Raw genomic sequence first — 17,570 nt, 5'->3', positions numbered from 1 at the left:
TTCCCAGAAACATAAAAACAGTGGTTCGTGTCCAAGGGTGTAGATACAATATGCCTTAAATCAAGGGAGTGTTATAGGGGTTCCTGGAATAATTACAGCCCCTAGAGAAACTGCAGGACCTAATTCTTTTGCAGATGACTGGTTGGTATGGCAGTGGTATATGGGATTAGCCATACAGAGAGGTCTGGTGGTTCTGTAACAGTGAAGATTTATGAGGGTAGATCTAAAAACATTGTGTCCTAACAAGGAAGGCTCAGGGCAGCATGGTGGTACAGGAGTTAGCATTTTCTGCCTCGCAGCGCTGGGGCCCTGGGTTGACCTGAGGTGCTTGTGGAGTCTGCATGTTCTCCTCAAGTTCTTGTGGGTTTCCACCAGGGGCTCCAGCTTCCTCCCCCAAAGATATGCTGGCAGGTTAACTGGCTTCTGGGAAAACTGGCCTGGATGAGAATGTCAGTGTGTTTGTGTCCGATATATCCTGTGATAGACTGGCATCCTACCCAGGTGGACCCCGCCTTGTGCCCATTTCTTGCCAGGATAGGCTCCAGCTCCCCTGCAACCCTGACTTGGAAGAAGCAAGAAAATGGATGGATGGAAAGAAGGCTCAGTAGATGAATCTTGGAACACTTCATAAAAGAGTTTCTGGAAACCCCTCTGAGAGGTGTAATAAGAAATGACCCGTTTTAGCCCCTGAATAAACAGAATGGCTGCATTGAGAATTAAGGTTGGCTGTGTGACTGAACAGAGGTCTGCTTGTACACTGCCCAGTCTTTTTCTTGCCTTGTAGTAGCATATTGTGACCAGAGAAAGGGAAAGCTCTGTTCTACAGTGTTGACATTCCGATATTTGCAGCAGGAATTTTCTGTCACAACAGCTAGGAATGCAAGTACTTCAGATCACCCCTGGCTGTGGAGCTATGAAATGAATAACTTTACCACTATTTTTCAGAAATGAAGTAAAGGCCATTGCTCACAGTAATGGCTTTTAGACAGCGCATCATGTACAGAAATGCAGACAAACAGGCCCTGTAATCACAGTCTTTTAGTAGCATTCTTCATACTGCATGGCCTTTCCTGTTAATTCATTTTGAAGTTGTTTTACATTGTGTTGCATGTGTGCTTTGCAGGATTTTTGATTTGCAGGATTCTTTTGTTTTTCAGAAAGCTTGCTGAAACAGAGATTCTGAATAGAGCATTGCCAGAAGTAGAACGCTAATGTGCCACACAACCCTAAAAAATAAACCTTACATTTTTTTACTGGAATTGCTGTTCATTCATTTGGACGATCTCTCCATCAAAGGTAATTTAAATCTAGAGTTTCAATTGAGGAGTGAGGTTTTGAAAATGTTTTTGCTGCAAGCATTTTCGGGCATCAAATTGTAAAGTGCACTAATAATAATACACTAACAGTGTACTTCTGGAGAATAAACAGTGAAACAGAGAACAGGAGGCGCTTCTTTACACAAAGGGTTGTTGAAGTATTGAACATGTTATCCATGCATGTTGTTGAACTGATACTTTTGCATCTTTCAAGAAACAGCTGGATGACATAGCATCTAATTGATTAAAGTAACAACCAAAAGGTCTAGATAGATGAATGGCTTCCCGTCATTTACATGTCTAACCATTCTTGTGTTCTTATGCAATTTACAGTTAAAAATTTAATTGCATTATATATAATGGTGGAACACTGCAAACTCTCAAGTAACAGTAAGTAGGTTACATAGTGCTGCAATAAGTGGAGCATACAGTACCACATAAACCTAATGCAATGTGCCTCACAGCAAAGTTAAAATACAGTGCAAGGTACAATGCAGGCTACAGCAGCAAAAAAGGGCAAGATTACAATACTTTATGCTTGGACAGTGAAACAAGGCAAATATACATCATACAGAGCTAAAAAAAGGTCCCTGAGACCTGCTAACTAGTGCTGGTGGACACAGTTTATATTCAACAGAACAAAGTCATATAAGATTCACAACACTGTCTGATTTACATTCTCCTCTTACCTTTTTTCTCTCTCAGATACCAGTATTTTGTGTTTAGTGCTACCTTCCATTTCTGGCATTATTCTCTAATTATTGTTCTTGGCAAAAAATTATATTAAAACTCAGAATTATTCTCAACACCTAAAATACAACCTGAATAGCAGAAGGCGTGAAATATGATGATGATTAGAATTAGTTAACTGTGAGGTACTGGCACCTAGCTGGGTGCAATTGTGTTTGTGAGTTTCTTGTGTGCAGCTGGTTATGACAGATGCCCTTGTTCTTTCAATGAAGACTTCTAAAAGAAGAGGTCGTTTTCATTGAGAAAGAGAGCTTCTGAACGTGTTACTCCCAGCCCAGCTATTCAGTCTGTTAGTGAAGCAAAGTAGCCTCCAATGTCTTAGAGTTCTTTGCTCAAGCAGTATAGATCCTGACTTTATGCAATTCCAGATTTATTACATTTATATTACTATATTACTTTTCCAAGCTCGGCTTTAAGAGTATGCTATTTAAAAGTAAACTTTGTTTATTGCTTGCCCTGTTTCTTTCTAAAAACAACATCATGTTTACTTTCCTTGAAAGTTAAGATAGATGACAGAAAACTGAGTTAAGGGACGTTGTGAAAAGGAGCTAGAATTTAGATGCCGATGTGCAGATAGCATTACAATAGAAAGACAAGCAAGGAGAGAGCGAATGAAATAGTGATACAGTATATACAGTACAGAGGCAGAAAGCTACATTTCACTGAAAGGCAAATGAAATGTGGAGTGACAAATTTTCTTACATGTGAAATTTCAAGGCCATGTCTTGCAAGCATGGTGCTGACGTCCAATTTGGATGGCTGAAGAGCAGAAGACGCAGTGTATCCCTGAGAGCCGGAAAGATATTTAGTATGTGCAAGGCAAAGGGAATTCTGAGCCTGAGCACCCCCTGTAAAATCCTGAACAAGCTGATTAATTATTGAAGCTGCCACAGAGAACGCTTGGCTTGCGTTGAAGCATCTTCAAACACGCCTCTAGCAGCCTTGGGATGTAAGATAAGCAATGTTAGTAAATTAGAGATTAGTCAGGGTTATTTTGTAAAAGTTCTTCTCATCTGAAAGCAAAGTTGGAGTGGGATCCGCCCATTTTTAATGGATCTGCTTGAAAATGAGGTTTTAGCACATCATAATTTCTGTAATATGGAGAAAAATGTACCACAAAAAGCAGGATGTGTTTGCTGTCAAAATATTGGAAATAAAAGTAGCATGCTTTGCGTGCCTTATGCATAATGTTCCGTGTTTACCTTGTGTATTATCTGGCTAGATCCCTTCCTCCTTTTCTGACAACAGGTTATTTGAGGTTATTTGACTTATACCTGAACATCTTTGCTGCACACTTTTAATGACAAATCATGTCATTGTAGATAATGAGTGCCCAACATCTGATGCTTAGAGGTGTCAATGCCTTTTGTGTTCACCCTGAGTTCTTAGCTATCGCATTTAAACTATTCTTTTAAGGTCACTGTTAGCACAATTTGGAGATGAATTGGAGGTCAATCAGATCAATTGAAGACCAGACATTATTCCCTCTCTCCATTTGCTAGGCCCAAGTTTTTGGACGTCCCTTTACTAATGGATGAGTAATTAGGTAAAGGTACAATACACACCAGTGCCACAGTGGCTCATCAGGCCAGGGATTATCCTGGTTTCCATGTTGTTAAGCTGACTAGAGAGCATGTGACTGCCTTCTGAACTGGGGGCTAGGCCATCATAGGGATTAACCCTGGAAGTGCTGGTCCCCACTGACACAGCTGGGTGGATTGGAGCAATAAGGGTAAAGTACCTCTCTCAATAAAACAGCAGTGACTGCAGAGGGGAGGGGACTTGAACCTGCAACAGTCTACTAACTAACTGTATAACACGCCTGGAAGAGTAATCATGTAAGTAAAATGAAACGGCTATTTCATTTTGAGAAACAGAGAGAAGATTTAAAGCTCTTGATGCCGGACTTGATTTAAAATACTTCCGAACATCTACATGAAGAATACTATTTTTAAAACTGATGCTTAAAACCTCTAGCAGAGAAACAAAAACAGAAAACATGAGGAGGTCTCAAAACAATGGAAATCCATCCTGATCTGAAAGATGGATTCCTTCTAAATGTAATTATATCTGTCCACAGAGACAAAGACTCCACTGCTTAGAAAGGCAGCAATTAAGGAAAAGCCAAGACAGAAAACTGAGTGAGCAAAAGTCAGTGGCTTTGCACTGCAGTGGTCTAGGAAAGGGAGGTACAGTGGCACAGTGACTAGCACTGCAGCCTGGCAGTGCTGGGGCCCTGGGTTCAGTTCCCAAACTGGGCTGCTGTCTGTGTGGAGTTCGTATGTTCTCCCTGTGTTTGTATGCGTTTCCACTGGGAGCTCTGGTTTCATCCTACAGTCCAGAGACATAATGGTATCTTAACTGGATTCTGGAACACTTTGCCTGCGTGTGCCTGCAATGGGCTGGTGTCCTGTTCCAGGGTTACCCTGCCTTGCATCCATTGCTTGCCAAGACAGACTCTGGAATGGGATGAAGGGGATTTGAAAATGGATGAATGGATCATCAAGGAAAGTACAGTGTGACTTAGCATGCCCTGACTTGTAGATACTGTACCTGCAGATGTTTTACACAGCACAAACGTCGGGGAGCAATGAAAAGAAGGTTGGGGACAGAGGTCCTCACAATGGATGCACTGTGCCATGTGCTTTGGTAAGTGAATCTGTGGATACACATTTTCTCCTAGCTGCCTAATTTCATTGCACGTTAATTTTAGCCCAAAGTGGACTCATGGATTCCTATTCCTGTTCCTTTAATTTAATAAATGAAGGCCATAAAAGGAGCTAGAGGCGCAGAGTAACGGGCTAAACATCAATACACTTCCAAACGTCATTCTCTTTCTGTTCTTTTTCCTTTCTTACCGAAAGAGCTCGTGGCGCTTGTAAATTATTTATGTGAAGTCAGGCTTTATTGAGAACCACCCATGTGTGACTAGAGCTCTGCCAGGATAAAGCAAATATGCCCCCCCCCCCTCCAAAGGAAGATGAAATTAGACATTAGATGCATATAAATGTGGTTCAAAAAGGTCTGAGCCTAAAGCATGGAGTAAACACCAGAGACCTGTTTGACATTGTATTTTCACTGCAACAGCGCGATCACTGGGTGCTTGACAGCTGTTTATGTTGCTGCTTTTGCAAAACGGGACTCTTGATGCGTGTGGCTGTTGTCCATATCCCCCAGATCCTACCTGCCGAAGACAAAACGCTATAACGTCAGGGCGACACAATCAAGAATTTGGCTGTTTCAGCACACTGTTCTTGTTTTTAAAAGAAATGCCACGTATTTTCAACCTGTGCCCTCTGCTTTCTGTTTCGCTGTCTATTCTGAAAATGTCCACTGGGCTGACTTTGTCGGTGCCTTTGAGCGTTTTTGAACGCTGGGATCAGGTGTCCGTGTCTCTTCAAGACTAAAAGGTTCAGTTGCCTCAGCCTGTCAGTGAAAGACATTTCTTTAACACCTGGAATGTATCTGGTTGCTCTTCTCTCTTCTTTGGATTGATTCCCGATCAGCAATATCTTTTCAATAAAGCAGTGACTGTAACTGTATAAGCACACAATATCCTAAATGAGGTCTTACTAGTCTATTGTACAATTTTCACATAACATCCTTTAAAATAAAATTCCACTCTTCAAACTACATATCCTAACATGTTGTTTGCCCTTTTCAGGTTAATTGCCTCCCCACGTTGTCTGGATGTAAATGCTGGGTGTCCTGAGAGACACACTCCCATGTGCCAATCTCCCACACCAGTTCAGGTCTCCATTACTCTGTCTAGTGAATGTGATTAGACCTTGGATTCAGACTGTTGTGTTGTGTTATATGCTCACCTCCACACTTCTGAGACACATACCCCAAAACGCACCATGTAACAAGACTGGCCTCTTGGCACAGGAAGTCTGAATAAACTACTCAGAGTGTGACGTCCCCTGGCACTCATGCGACACCTCTTTCTGTCCTTTAAAGTGGAACTCGTTTGTGTTAATCAAGAATGATTTTGGTGAGAAGGGCATTTTCTTCTTCCCGTAGCAGGGCACTGTGAAATGTCTACATGTTTCTTCTCTTCTACGTCGTTTATCTAGAGCGAGTTTTCTTTTTATCCTTTTGACAGCTCAGCTACATTTTCTTTCGTTTGCCACTGGGGATGAGATGAAGGCCATTTGAAACTTCTCCCATCTGTCTCCACAAGCCCTGCAGCCATGAAAAAGAGCTTTGTAGTTGCTTGAGACGGCACAAGCTTGAATCACAAGAGATAGTTGTTTTCACTGAAAATCTGTGATGAAGTGACATAAGCACAAGTCTGATGCTTCCTTTGGCTTTATGGATTTCATTATCACTGTTCGATGTAAGACTCTAACTGGCCTGGAGAAAGTTAATTGAAGAAAAGTCTTTTCGCTTTGCAGACAAAATCATGCACTTGAAAATCAAGCAAACAAGCCTATCATGAAGTTTACACAGAAAAGGTCCTCACTTTACTTCCTGCACAGTTTATGACAACTGAATTTTAAGAAGTTACATTTTTCACCTTAAATGTTATTCCTGGGTGTCACAGAAATACAAATCACTACACCACTGCCTCACAACAGTGGACTGCCATCTGTGTGGAGTTTGCATGTTCTCCCCATGTTCGCATTGGTTGCCTCCCACAGTCCAAAGACATGCTGGTTGACTAATTGGCTTCTGGGAAAGCTGGCCCTGGTGTGAGTGCATTTGTGTGTGTGTGTGTGTGTGTGTGTGTGTGTGTGTGTGTGTGTGTGTGTGTGTGTGTGCCCTGCGATGGACTGGCACATTGTCCAGGGTGTATCTCTCCTTGCACCAGTAGTAGAGTAGTTTATTGCCATATGTACACGTACACTGGAATTCTTAATCATGCTGATCTCTTAGGACATACACAGTACAACAGACAACACGATGTAGACAACAGGAACAATAAATATGTTGTGGAAAAATAAAGAAATATGTAGAAGTGAGACCAAAAAAAAACAGTAGACTATTTAAGAAGTGCGTAGTGCAGACTTGTATTAAGGCACTGCAGTTAGCTGTTGAAGATGCGTACTACAGTGGGATAGAAGCTGTTCTTGAGTCTAGTGGTCCTTGCTTTAACAGTGCAGTACCGCTTGCCATAGGGTAGGGGGGAGAACAGTTTGTGGCCGAGATGGTTGGGATCCTGAATGATAGATTAGGCTCTACTGTGACAGCGGATGGTGTGGTGTTAATGGTAAATCACACCCTATAATCCTCTGTGCTGTTGCCCTTTGTAGTTCATCTCTGTCATGCATGGTAGTATTGCTGTACCACACGGTGATACCACTAGTGAGGACACTTTCTGTGGTGAAATGCTTTGTGGACTGCAGAGAAACACAGATTTTAACCCGGCCCCTCACCAGCCACAGACATCCTACTGGACGAGCCACAGCAGTCAAGTGGTGTAACCTGCGAGTAAATACATCCTTCCCTGTAGGTTCCCTCAGAATTGAATTTCTTGCGACTCACAATTTCTAAGAAAAATCAAACATGATGACCAAGAAGCTTTCATAACAAGTCGGGGAGGAAGTGTGAAAGAGGAATGGATCAAGAAAACGTTACTTATCCCTTAACCTATGGAACTATAGTGAAGTCAATCACTAAGAAGTGCAATGTGCATCATGCCATGCAGACACTAGGTTTAGATCAGGCTCTTCACTGAGCAGCATGGCAAGCAGCAAGCTGGTTATGGATGGCACTGCAAATCCACAACTTTTAAAGCCTCCCTGGACTTTGAAAGACTTGCAGAGTTTATGATGAACATGTCTGGAATAGCAGGCACTGTTCATACTTCAGCACTACCCCCGTCTCTGTGTAACGCTGGCCTGTACTTCCTGCTGAAATGAGGCAGACGTTATTGTGGTCGGGCCAAAATGGAACTTTTGGTCTGAACGCGAATCATTACACCTGGCACAGACCCGCCACAATTTTCTCCTCAGAAACTGAGCAGAAATCAACTCAGCAAGACAAGGACATGAAACACAAGGCCAAAGCCCCATTGGAATAGTACGACAAAAAGAGAGTTCATGTTCTTAAGTGACCCAGTCTAAGCCTTGACTTGAATCCAATAGAAAATGCATGGCAAGGCTCAACAGCTATAGTCTATCAACAATCCTCCATAAACTGAAACTGGAGCAATCTTGCCTGGAAGATGGGCAGAAATTACATCATCCCACTGTGCAAATCCGGTAGAGGCCCAACCAGAAATCCTGAACGCAGTATGCTCTGCCAAAGGTGTTTTCACTAAGTTCTGACTTAGGGGACTGAATACTTATGTAACCTGTAAATTGCACTTAGTACATCTCTTCTTTGCAGGTTTTGCTGCCATTCAACCTCCTTCATATGTAATAATGTTCATATGTAACATCTGAACATTACTGTTTTGATTCAAATTAAGTTAGAAAAAGTGTATCCATTACTTGCAATTCATTGAAATTTAAATCTTTGGATGGGGCTGAATACTTTTGCAGAGCACTGTAAGATATATATTTTTTTTTCCCTGCTGCTAACATGCCAACAATAATTTTGACAATATAGAAAAACAGTGTAATTTCTTGATGTGTTCTCTGGCAAACTGTATTTTCAGTATGGATGTGCAGCGTGAGAGCACAGTGTGCCCTCTCATACCTTCTAGAGAATGGAAAATTCAAATAAGATCAATAAGAGTCTCGTACGTTCAAGTGAATCCATGATCTTGGGGTGATAAAACTGTGTCTGAGCAACTTTATTGGATTTGTAAACACAGCCAGGTCATGATCTGTACTCCTCATTTCCTAATTGAACTATGTATTTGCTAAATTTGATTGACTTGGTAGGATTTCCTTCTCAGATTACTTGGGTATTTCTGTAAAAGTCCAAACCCTCATAAAACCAGCCTATTCTCAATTGTTCATCCAAATCCACCCATGAAATGTTTATAGTGATAAAATCCCAAGTGGTCCTTTAACGGAGGATCACAATGTGGCTGCAGGTGTTCAAAGATGTGAGAAATCTGGCAAGGCTGTTATTGCTCTGATCACAGAGAAAGATCAGAGACGTCAGAAGAAAACCAGGTTGTTGCTGGAGGCAGTGTTGGTGATTCCATAAGTGATACTGTTCCCTCTGGACCAGAATGTGCGAGCCGATGTTAAAGGATGGAGGCAGGAGCTCAGTTTGTTAGGAGGTATTGTCCTTTGGAAGTCATGTTTAAACAGAAATCCTGGCAGCTTGTGATAATGCACAATTCCAATTAGAGAGGCGAGAGCAGACTCACACAAGTGGTCCTGGCTACATTTGTACTCAGATTTTCACAATCTGGTCCTCTTCGCTGTCAAATGAATCTGTTTTCTGCCTTACCTGCTGTGCAGAAAGAAAAAGAGAGTACTGTACTTCAAAGGGAGGAACAGTGATCTCCATCTTGAATGTAAGGAACAGGGAGATGAAATGCACTATAAGCATACATAACACTCATGGCTATAAAGACACTAGTGAATCGGAGGATCGCACTGCAGAAGGAGGAAAAATTGTATTTTCTCTTCCAGCCGGTCTCTGCCTAGTTTTCCAAATAATCTGAACGGTATGTATAAATGTTAAGAAACTACTAAAGCTAAGGACTCTTCACTTTTCAGTTGTCAATGTGTTTAATCGCCATCAGCTCTTGATCAATATTTGTCTCCTCAACAAACATTTAAAAGCGAAAAACAACACTATCAGCCCACGGTCACAGTCACAATCTGGCTTCAAATCATCAACGGCGAATGATGGTCAGAAATCAGTGGTCCGTTTGGCAAAGAATAAACTCGCCGGTACAGGAATATGGGCAAGCCCCTCGGATTAGGTTCATTCATAAAACTCCACCGTTTACTTCGGCCAGGAGGCCAGCAATTAGCAGGCACAGCAGGCTTTCTCCTAATGCTCTGCCTCCATGAATTATGAAGTGAGCGCAGGTAGAGTGAGCCTCAGATCCATCAATAAAATATTAACAGATCTGCCGTTTCGTAAGAGCCAGAAAGGAGGGTGGACAAGACCCAAGAACAGAGCCAATGACGACTGGACTGATTGGGACCATATGCACCGAACTGTCTTCAGGCTATCGGACAGGATTGTGCAGGAAAACAAGGGTATCGATCTCAACCTTATTTATTTTAAAAATTATGCCTCCCTCCCCTTTTCCATTTTTAAGTGCTCTGTACAATTGTTTCTTGTTAAAGCTTGTGAAAATTAACTACCCAAAAAACCCTGCCCCACCCATCACACCACAAAATTAAGTGTTGTTCATTAGAGATTATTACACTACTATGTATGATGTCCTCTGTTTTGTCTAAGGACAAACTGAAGGGAGAGCCCTGGCTGTCAGTTTGTGAGAAACCATTGATATGATCGTCCAGACGGAAAGACTCATACGACCATTACTGAGTCTGGACGAGGCTCACATTCATACCTGCATCGAATGTATGCCTGATCAAATTAAGGCAAAACATACAGTACTGCCCTGAGATTATGCACCCAAAGTCAGAGTGGGTGTGTATTTGTCAGTGTGCAGCTTTACTAAGTTAAACCCTGGTTATAATTATAATCCTCTTGATTTGAAAATGTATTTGTTTCTGACAGCGCTCCACATTTTTCCACATGACAGGGCTCATGCTTTTATTCCCTTCCTCTGTCGAAGTGGTACACTGATAAATTCCTGTCATCAGATGAGCTTGGTTCAGTCCTGCTTCATTCCCTAAAAGATACGAATATACTAAAATTTGCTTACTGGCTAGTCAAAACACTTATTCCCTAAAACTAAAAAGAAATAAAGTGTTCTCTGCTTGGTTAGTTTCGTGCATTTTGTTTGTTCAGTCCTTGATAATGACTTGACTATATCAATTTCAGATGTACTTTCACTGCAGCCAAGCTTTTGAAAGAGCATTGAGATGGAGCTCAAAGAGAAAAAGCACTCAATCAAATAAAAATTGATTGACTGAAAAAAGCAAAATGCATTGGAGTCTGGAGAAGACCAACCGCACTAATTCCAGTCCTGAAAGTAATACACATGCATACTGTACTGTACACACAATTGCAAACAAGAGTCTGCAGACCTTCAGGATTCAGCGAACCCTACATAGAGCGTGAGGGCTTTTCCTAATTAAGGTAAAACAGACATTTTAATCCCCGCCAATGAATATCAACGAAGACGCTGTAACAAAGTGAAAATCAGCCGTGCCCATTAAAGTAACACTTGTGCAATTCATTATTCACAGTCCCTAAACTCTGCAGGCAGGAAAGAGCTGATAACCACTTTAACATAGTGCAGGCACCAAGTGCTTGAGAAATCAAAGATGCTGTCTGGTTTTTCTGCATCTGAACACCTCGGTCATTAACTTATGCAACCCGCCTAGTTCTTGAACTGCTGATGATAACATAGCTACACAACCATTCTGTGGCACACAAGGCTGAGATACTAGGCATACTGCCACTGGATCATTTCTTCAGATTGGTAATAAACAGAAGATCTTTACTGGCTTTTGAATACCATGCTATTATAAAACGGGACATTTCGGTCTCAGTTTCAAGCCAAACTGGAGGTGTTTCTTGATTTTAGATTATTCCATATTCCATGGGACGCAACAAAGCCGTTTTCATAGTTAACTCTACAGCGTTTGCCTCCCATCTTTCATGACTGAATTGGAAATCAGCTAGAGTTTTCTAGAATGTGCTCAACAATTCTGTAACTTTTTCTACTGGCACACCTTCAGAAATCAGCCGCGTTAAGAAACAGAATGACTGCTTTGACATTGTGCCACATTTCTAACACAGTATGTAGATCTAGGAAGAATTACTGTTAACTCAGCTATTTCATAGCTCTGTGACTCCATTAGGTGTTAGGGTGGGATCCTGTGCAATTGTACAGTTCAGCCATCTGTTATGACTTGGAAGATTGTATGAGGTTTACTCAAAGTGTTCTTTTAACTTGTCTGTTTCCAGCTGTGGCAGCTGTATGACCTATGTTGCTGTCTGTTATAAAGGACGTCGTGCTGGACATGAGGCAGACAACCTAAAATTGATGGAATTCCTCTTGAATGTTAGCTGACTTTGCGGCTGCAATTATGTGCCCATCTGCCTGAAGTGATATGCATACTGCCATTGAGAAGGCTCGTCTTGGAGGGAGGTTTATAGTGCTAGGATATCCCCATTATTGAAAAAGACAAAAATCCCACATGTTGTGCAAGCTCTTGTCTCATCTCAGGCAATGATGTTAATGGGATGCAGGTGGTCCTCTCCAGTGTGCTACTTTCCTGTCACCTGTGTTGATTGTCTTGTTCTTGGACCCACTTTCTCAAACTGTCCATCAATCTACGATTTCTACCCCGTTTCTGTAACCACAACTCAACACATCACTTTGTGCTGATGACATTCTTATGTACTGTATAAAAGGGCTTGGTGGCAGCAGAGTGAGTACAGGTAATTTCTGAAAATGAAATGATGAGGCACACTGTGGGTAAGGGAATGCTGGGGAAGGTCACAAGCCTTCTTTAATTTCCTGTAAACAATTTGGTGGAGGCAAAATAAATAGGACATGGCTTAAGACAAGCATACAGTATATACTATACAGTATACCAGAAAAAAATAATGCCAATATTGACCACTGGAGTGAAGTCTTGGACCTTCAGACCTTTCCCACTAGATCCCTGTCTACCCCACCATACTGCTTTGTAAATTGTCAAAAATCATTATACAGAAGTAAGTAAGTCTGCATTTATAAAATATCTAATCCTCCACAGAAAAGCCTGCCCTCTAAACTAATGCTTTAAAAAAACAGGACAAGCTAAACAGAAATATAACTCCTCTAAAGGAGGTACAGTGCTCCACGACAGAGATGGGAGAAGCTGTGCGTGAGACAACAATAGCACGCACACTTCATAAATCTGGCTTGTAGGGGAGAGTGGCAGGAAGAAAGCCTTTGTTGAAGAAAACTCATATCACATCTCAGCTGGAGTTTGCCCAAAGGCATGTGAGAGACTCAACAATGTGGAGGAAGATTCTATGGTGTGATGAGACCAAAACTGAACATCATGTTTGGAGCAAACCTAACACAGCACATCACACTGAGAACACCATCCCTACAGTGAAGCATGGTGGTGGCAGCAGCATGCTTTGAGGATGCTTCTCTGCAGCAGGGACTGGAAAACTCATAAAGACAGAAGGAAAAATTGATGGAACAAAGTCCAGAAAAATCCTGGAGGAAAACGTGCTGCATTCTGCAAGTGCACTGGGATTTGGAAGACTATTCATCTTCCAACTGGACAATGACCCGAAACACACAGCAAAAGCCACACTAAAGTGGCTTAAAGCCAAAAAGGTTAATGTCCTGGAGTGGCCCAGACAAAGCCCAGACCTCAATCTTATTGAGCATCTGTGGAATGACTTAAAAATTGCTGTTCACAAACGGTCCCCAACCAACTTGATGGAGCTTGAGCAATTTTGCCAAGAAGAACGGGCAAAAATTCCAGTGTCAAGATGTGCAACACTGATAGAGACCCAAAGAGACTCACAGCTGTAATTGCTGCAAAAGGTGGTCTTTCCAAGTATTAACTCTTACCAAGTATATACTTACGCATTCAATTATTTTCTGTTTTTTATTTTTAATTAATTTAGTAAAATGTCTGGATGTTTTTTTACTTTGATATTATAGAGTAGTTTGTGTTGATGAGTGGCAAAAATTGTCAGTTAAATACATCATGGTTCCATGCTGTAACACAATAAAATGTGAAAAAGTCCAAGGAGGGTGTAGACTAACTAAAGGCACTGTAACTAGCCAGTATGTTCATAGACCAAAAACAAGACAATACATTGTTATAGATATATAAGGTTTCCAAATCCCTGCCATGTCTGCTAGATATAATGACCTTAATGTTTTATCCAGGTAATAAATTCATATTGACTTCAATATTTACTTAATTGCAACTTGGTGTTCATCAGATTATGGAAATCCTGAAAAACATGGAATTCCCATCTTCCTATTTTCCATAAAAGCTTTAAAATGTACTCCTTTTCCTCTTCTCCACACTGGGGAAATAAAGGAACTTACAATCTAGAAGATACGTTTGATGAGTCTGCGTTTTGCTCGTTTCCTGACAGTATCTTAACACATGCAGCTTGGGCTCGCTACTGACATCTACTGGGGGGTGGGGTTATCTACATAACCAATACATGAACAGTAGATTCAGTGACAAAACAAAGGGCCTCAGGTTTTTCTCCAAAAGGCTTCATACAAAGCAGATGTTACTACTTGGATGACTGATCTGAATGTTAGGAATGAAGTTGTTTTTTTCCAATATATGGGACAATATTAAACCACCATCCATGAAGCCCTTGCATATATAAAATCTTGTGTCTGCTTGTCATCTTTTTACACGGTTTAAGAGGTCTCCAGATATGGTTAAATTATGGGAAACGGGCATCCTCCTCTTTGTCCACTATTCCCCTAGTACTCTTGCTCAATGATAAACACCTGTCTTAGCCCCCCAAAGCAGAAATGGATCTGGTTGGCTGGTCTCTCTGCAGCTATTAAGATGGTGGCACTGCAGAGGGAGCCTCTACATTCCCTCCTGTGGCACCTCTGTGTCCCAGAATATCTTGACATTCTGTATACAGATCATTCTAGTGCTTGAATCCAGTGAGCCAGGGAAGGGAGTGCTGCTGACGCATTCAAATCTTTATTACTTTAGGATAATAAATCAATATTTAGGAGTAATACTCCTCATTTTAGGAGTCTTTTACTTTATAATTGACGTGGGAGGGGATGTTGTTTTGTTTTTGTGTTTATTTTTTGGAAAACATTAAAAAGTAATAATCAATCAGAAGTGAGCTGCTAGTGGCAATTGTAGGTCCAAAGAAACCCAGAATTGTCATGGCACTCTGCAGACTTGTTCACTTCACCAGCCTCCTTTGGGTTATCCTTTCTGATGCAATGTTACCAGGGCACTTCTACAAGCTATTGAATTTCTATCCCAGCATCCCTATGCCGTGCTGCTGCTGTTGACGATGTCATATGCTAATTAACTGTCCCATGATAAATACCAACAGGGTCACATGCAGATCTGAGCACCAGAAATTCAAAAAGGAAGTGGAGAACAAAAAACATAGGAAATGGAACACTGTAACTCTAGTGAAGACAAATAGGAAACACATATAACTACAATGCAGTCTTTCAGTTAAGATGGGGCACAAACCCCTGTACTTGCAGCATTTGCTAAAGATATATGAGATAATTTGCTTTTTTTCTCAAAATTTATTATTTCAAAATGTAATTTTCAGGGACACATGGAACACACCATTTACAATATTTTAATATGAGATCTATAACGCATTGTACCATTGCTATGACCCAGCAAAGCTTGGTCATACAGTACCTGTGTTCCAACAAAGCCCATCATGGTAAGAGAATGGTTCTGATGGTTCCATAGACCTCCCTCCTTTTATGCAGCTGTGATGTGCTCTCCCCGTACAGACTTCACTAAATTAACTTATCACATGTGAGTTTAATTGGTGAGATAATATTCTGGCTGGTCATTGCAAACTGGGACAAAATGAGACTCTCAAGTTCCGTAGACTAATAAACCATGAGACAAAAAAATGAAGAGAGTGCCTGAAGCTTTTTCCTTCTTGTGTTTTAATCCTTGATAAAACAAAACACTCCATCTCGTCTTAATTAGTCTGTCAAAACAATCTGGGGCTACTTCAGAACGCAGACGAAAGAGACGCAAGGAATTAAAGAAAGCACTGCGCTTATAAACATCTTTGGAAAACAGAAAGTGCGCCTGAGATCAGCGTGCCAGAATAACAAGACTATTAGCCAAGAACAATTTTTTTTCTTGCTGCCAAGATCGTCACGCAACGTTACCTCGAATGCATTATCCCCTGAGCTGTGAATTTGTGGTGTTCACTAGGATACTACTGAAACAGTGTTCACTTTTGCTCAGCATTCAATAAAATTAACTGTTTTAATAAGGAACCACTCATTTCTCAGTGCATTTGAGATGTTCCCAGGTACGCTCACAGCTGGTAGACAGCATGCTATTTTTTGTAGTTCTTGAATCAATACTTGGAATGCTGCAGTCTGCAAAAATCCTGCTCTATCCGTCTCTGGTCCTGTGAATACACTGGAAAGTTAAGAAAAAAAGGTCTTTCGAGGTTTTTAAAAAATGTTTTTTGGGGGAAAACAAATCATAAGCTTCAGCTGCACAATGAATCACTTTTGCAGTTATTTTAGATCCAAGAACTATTTTTTGTAATTGATTGCAAACTGCTGGTTTAATATCTGGGCTGTTTTGTGCAAGAGAGACATCTACAGAATTCTTCGCCTTGTGAATCAGAAAACATCCCACTACATTTCAGTGGTCTATCAGGTGGTATACATGCTGTCCGATCCATAAATACGGTCTTTGACTCAGAGCCACTTGACCGGGTGACCAATTTAGATATCCAGGCAAATTACACTGGAGCTACAGTATGTGAGACATTCAACCAAGGTGGTAATTCAAGATCCTGTGGGTCTTCAGAAGAGAGGAGTTGTTAACTGCATTGTACAGGCTTCAGAACAGCTCAGATTTTCTCAGTCTCATGGACCTCACTCATCTACTGGACAGAGAACTGCTGAAATGCACATCGAGATTAACTGGGCTCTCTACATTAAAAGCACTATTTTTCCATTGACCCCACCTCAAATTAAGGTATTTAATTTCCTTGCAATATAATTAACATTCATATTAAATCAATCGCCAAGCAGCTGTTTGGCTTGGTTACAATAAATATATTCTCTGCAGTCATAGGCCAAGTTCCTCAGTTTTGCCAATATATAAAACAAGAAACAAAAGATTACATTTAAGAAAATTTCAAAACACTTTTTGTACCGATATTAAAAACAATTTATTTTACCACGTAGCTTCCATAATCTCATGTTTTTATGTCCTTTTAATGTTTTTTTTCTACTTACTGTATTCTTTATGACTTTATCATTTTTTCTTATATTACAAACCTATCATCAAGACCAAAAGCTTTGGAAAATGAAAGTGCTAAAACCTGCTTTTTCAATGTTCGGCTTTCAATTAATTGAATTCTACCTTGAGCTAGAAGAAAAGTTAGCATTCCTTACCAACAACTACGCTTTCCATATCATTCATGAAGCTACAGTACAGTATTACACTTAATTAGAACTCTGAGAAAACACAGAGAGAATGGGCCACTCACATTAGGTTTGACAAGTAACTGATTCAGTGTAATGCATCACTCATAACAAGCTCTATAATGAAACTAAGCAGGAGGAAGTCAGGGCCACTAAGCACAGCAGTCCATTTTGTCAATGATGCCTGAAAATAAAAATGAGTTCCTGTTCTTCAGTCCTCTGACCACTGTCTGGTACGAATGATCTTTGAGACTGTTATCATAATGCATCTGTACAGTTTGGCCACTGCAGCACTAATGGCAAAGAGACATCATACCTCTTATGTTTGTTACTGCTGC

Source organism: Atractosteus spatula, chromosome 2 (assembly GCF_055471065.1).
Source record: "Atractosteus spatula isolate fAtrSpa1 chromosome 2, fAtrSpa1.hap1, whole genome shotgun sequence".
Lineage (NCBI taxonomy): Eukaryota > Metazoa > Chordata > Actinopteri > Semionotiformes > Lepisosteidae > Atractosteus > Atractosteus spatula.
Note: the sequence above shows the minus strand (reverse complement) of the source record.